General features: G+C 40.2%; 1 pseudogene; it reads right to left on the bottom strand.

Moving 5' to 3' along the window:
* Positions 1-4,185: 4,185 nt before the first annotated feature.
* LOC135688655 (large subunit ribosomal RNA) overlaps positions 4,186-5,000 on the bottom strand; it is a 6,026-nt pseudogene continuing 5,211 nt past the window's right edge.

Here is a 5,000-nt window from a genome sequence, read left to right as displayed (position 1 = left end):
TCTCTCCCGTCTCTGGAGACCAGTGTCCCCCGCTCCTTTGATCGGCAGCATGTCCGTCTCTTTCCCTTGAGACGTGCTTCTTCCGTCTCTCCCGTCTCTGGAGACCAGTGTCCCCCGCTCCTTTGATCGGCAGCATGTCCGTCTCTTTCCCTTGAGAGATGCTTCTTCCGTCTCTCCCGTCTCTGGAGACCAGTGTCCCCCGCTCCTTTGATCGGCAGCATGTCCGTCTCTTTCCCTTGAGACCTGCTACTTCCGTCTCTCCCGTCTCTGGAGACCAGTGTCCCCCGCTCCTTTGATCGGCAGCATGTCCGTCTCTATCCACAAAGTCCTTCTTGCCGTCTCTGTTCCTTGAAACCTGGTTTGCTGGATCCTTTGAGCGAAGCTCTTTCTGTCTCCGTCTCAATAGACGAGGGTTGCCCGCTCCTTTGATCGACAGCACGTCCGTCTCTATCCACAAAGTCCTTCTTGCCGTCTCTGTTCCTTGAAACCTGGTTTGCTGGATCCTTTGAGCGAAGCTCTTTCTGTCTCCGTCTCAATAGACGAGGGTTGCCCGCTCCTTTGATCGACAGCACGTCCGTCTATATCAACAAAGTCCTTCTTGCCGTCTCTGTTCCTTGAAACCTGGTTTGCTGGATCCTTTGAGCGAAGCTCTTTCTGTCTCCGTCTCAATAGACGAGGGTTGCCCGCTCCTTTGATCGGCCGCTCGTCCGTCTCTATTCTCAAAGTCCTTCTTGCCGTCTCTGTTCCTTGAAACCTGGTTTGCTGGATCCTTTGAGCGAAGCTCCTTCTGTCTCCGTCTCAATAGACGAGGGTTGCCCGCTCCTTTGATCGGCCGCTCGTCCGTCTCTATTCTCAAAGTCCTTCTTGCCGTCTCTGTTCCTTGAAACCTGGTTTGCTGGATCCTTTGAGCGAAGCTCTTTCTGTCTCCGTCTCAATAGACGAGGGTTGCCCGCTCCTTTGATCGGCAGCACGTCCGTCTCTATTCTCAAACATTGCCTTTGTGATTCGTTTGTTCATAAATGTGTTGACTGATTGAAGTTGTTGGTGTCATTGTATCGTATGTCCGATGGTTCGCTTGTTAGATAGATGACAGACTCACGTGTTTGTTTTCATTTTCACTTGTTTGTTGCCTGTGCGATTCGGTTGTTTGTTTCATAAAGGTCTTGATTGATAGAAGTCTTCGGATGTGTCCTCGGATGTCATGTCTGATCATTCGCTTGATAATCAGATGGATAGATGAATAACTCACTTGTTTGTATTCCCTTCTACTCGATTGTTGTTTGTGTGAGTCGCTTGTTTCATCAAGGTCTTGTTTGATAGAACTCCTGGGTGCTTTTGCATCTCATGTCCGGTGATTCGCTTGCTATCTAGATTAATAGCTAACTAACTTATTTCTCTTCTCTTCTACTTGATGCTTCTATTTGATTGTTATGTCCGATGATTCGCCTTTCAGATAGATAGTCGTGATAGATAGATAGTCATGATAGATAGATAGTCATGATAGATGGATAGTCATGATAGATAGATAGTCATGATAGATAGATAGTCGTGATAGATAGATAGTCATGATAGATAGATAGTCGTGATAGATAGATAGTCATGATAGATAGATAGTCATGATAGATAGATAGTCATGATAGATAGATAGTCGTGATAGATAGATAGTCATGATAGATAGATAGTCATGATAGATAGATAGTCATGATAGATGGATAGTCGTGATAGATAGATAGTCGTGATAGATAGATGGTCGTGATAGATGGATAGTCATGATAGATAGATAGTCGTGATAGATAGATAGTCATGATAGATAGATAGTCATGATAGATAGATAGTCGTGATAGATAGATAGTCGTGATAGATGGATAGTCATGATAGATGGATAGTCATGATAGATAGATAGTCATGATAGATAGATAGTCATGATAGATAGATAGTCGTGATAGATAGATAGTCATGATAGATAGATAGTCGTGATAGATAGATAGTCATGATAGATAGATAGTCATGATAGATAGATAGTCATGATAGATAGATAGTCGTGATAGATAGATAGTCATGATAGATAGATAGTCATGATAGATAGATAGTCATGATAGATGGATAGTCGTGATAGATAGATAGTCGTGATAGATAGATGGTCGTGATAGATGGATAGTCATGATAGATAGATAGTCATGATAGATAGATAGTCATGATAGATGGATAGTCATGATAGATAGATAGTCATGATAGATAGATAGTCGTGATAGATAGATAGTCATGATAGATAGATAGTCGTGATAGATAGATAGTCATGATAGATAGATAGTCATGATAGATAGATAGTCGTGATAGATAGATAGTCGTGATAGATGGATAGTCATGATAGATAGATAGTCGTGATAGATAGATAGTCATGATAGATAGATAGTCATGATAGATAGATAGTCGTGATAGATAGATAGTCATGATAGATAGATAGTCGTGATAGATAGATAGTCATGATAGATAGATAGTCGTGATAGATAGATAGTCATGATAGATAGATAGTCGTGATAGATAGATAGTCATGATAGATAGATAGTCATGATAGATAGATAGTCGTGATAGATAGATAGTCGTGATAGATAGATAGTCATGATAGATAGATAGTCATGATAGATAGATAGTCATGATAGATAGATAGTCATGATAGATAGATAGTCGTGATAGATAGATAGTCGTGATAGATGGATAGTCATGATAGATAGATAGTCATGATAGATAGGTAGTCATGATAGATAGATAGTCATGATAGATAGATAGTCGTGATAGATAGATAGTCGTGATAGATGGATAGTCATGATAGATAGATAGTCGTGATAGATAGATAGTCATGATAGATAGATAGTCATGATAGATAGATAGTCATGATAGATAGATAGTCATGATAGATAGATAGTCGTGATAGATAGATAGTCGTGATAGATGGATAGTCATGATAGATAGATAGTCGTGATAGATAGATAGTCATGATAGATAGATAGTCGTGATAGATAGATAGTCATGATAGATAGATAGTCATGATAGATAGATAGTCATGATAGATAGATAGTCGTGATAGATAGATAGTCATGATAGATAGATAGTCATGATAGATAGATAGTCATGATAGATAGATAGTCATGATAGATAGATAGTCATGATAGATAGATAGTCATGATAGATAGGTAGTCATGATAGATAGATAGTCGTGATAGATAGATAGTCGTGATAGATGGATAGTCATAGTTAGTCAGTGAGACTTATGGCAGCAGCAGGCAACTTCGCCTCCTGTTAATAAGATAACAAACGGTAATTAAAAGGCAAGCTAATACATCTCTATCTGTCTGTCAATGCAAATAAGGGTGATAATACAGTAAATACACTCACACACTCACTCACACGTCACTCACTCACACAAATGAGATGAGTGTAAGGAAGAAATGTAACACGTTATAAATGTATCTATCTATCTGTCTATCTGTCTATCTGTCGGTCATAAAGTCTGTTTCCAACAGTTGTCTGTCTGTAGCAAATGGATGGATGGAACACAGGTAAGTAACAAGTGTTTACAAAAGATAATACAAACCTAACAGATGTAGTGGATGGATGGAAGTAACAAATGTAGTGAGCGTAACAACTGTAAGAAAGGTAACAAATGTAAGAAAGGTAACAATTGTAACATATGTAACAAACGTAACAGATTTGACAAATGTAACACATGTAACAAACGTAACAGATTTGACAAGAAACGTAACAGATTTGACAAATGTAAGAGATGTCACAAACGTGACAGATGTGAACAACATAACAATTGTAATAAAAGTTTTTGATGCAACTTTGTTAAAAGAAGTACATTAATTAAAAAAAAAAAAAAAAAAAAAAAAAAAAAAAATTAACTCACTCACTGGGAAAGTGATCATGAGCCGCCGAAAAAAATTAAAGTCTCACTCGCTGGGAGAGTGACAAAGATACGTGAAAACGAATGCCCCTCAACAGCAGGGGCAGGGTCGCTTCACGGCGGGAATGGCAGCGCCAGTTATGTACGGCACAACACAGCAGACACAGGACAGCATAGCACGGCACGGCACCGAGTCTTTCTTGCTGGGAAAGTGATTAGAAAGACTGAAAAAAAAATTGGCGGGCGACGGCAAGCCATTGCTGGCATGCACGTACACACGCACAAATCGTTAGAACGAAGGGCTTAATCTCAGAAGATCGTAGCAACAAGGCTACTCTACTCCTTACAATACCCCGTTCCTTATTTAAGTCGTCTGCATAGGATTTATCTTTGGTAACGTTAGATTTTGGCTTGACTAGCACCTCGGCGGCCGATCTCCACCTCGGTGCATTTGGACTTAGGGTCAGCGCTTGCACGCTGGCCTAATCTTGTTCGCCTAACACTGTCCAAAGGTAGCTATCGTTGCCTTCTAGCACGGATTCTGACTTAGAGGCGTTCAGTCATAATCCAACAGATGGTAGCTTCGGGCCATTGCCTTTTCAAGCAAGTCCAAATGCCAATTGTCTGAATCTGCGGTTCCTCTCGTACTGAGCAGAATTACTATTGCAACAACACTTCATCAGTAGGGTAAAACTAACCTGTCTCACGACGGTCTAAACCCAGCTCACGTTCCCTATTAGCGGGTGAACAATCCGGCGCTTGGTGAATTCTGCTTCACAATGATAGGAAGAGCCGACATCGAAGGATCAAAAAGCAACGTCGCTATGAACGCTTGGCTGCCACAAGCCAGTTATTCACACATTCCATAAGTTTTTAACGTGAACTAGATACATAGCAAGGTATATCTTCTTACTAGAGTATGTAACATACTACATGGACTATTCCTAAGCGTTACTATATATAATAATAACTTTTTTGATCAAAATTACTTTAGATCCAGAAGTTGGTTGAAATGTTGACTTTGTTGAAGCAATTATCTAGGATGATTTTTAGAAAAATGTCTCCGGCAGTTTTCTTGCTAGGGCGTGGTAAAGTT

This window comes from Rhopilema esculentum, chromosome 11 (genome assembly GCF_057945365.1).
Source record: "Rhopilema esculentum isolate cy_ngs chromosome 11, ASM5794536v1, whole genome shotgun sequence".
In the NCBI taxonomy this organism is placed as follows: Eukaryota; Metazoa; Cnidaria; class Scyphozoa; order Rhizostomeae; family Rhizostomatidae; genus Rhopilema; species Rhopilema esculentum.
The sequence above is the reverse complement of the archived record's forward strand: the minus strand, read 5'-3'. Positions and strand labels throughout refer to the sequence as shown.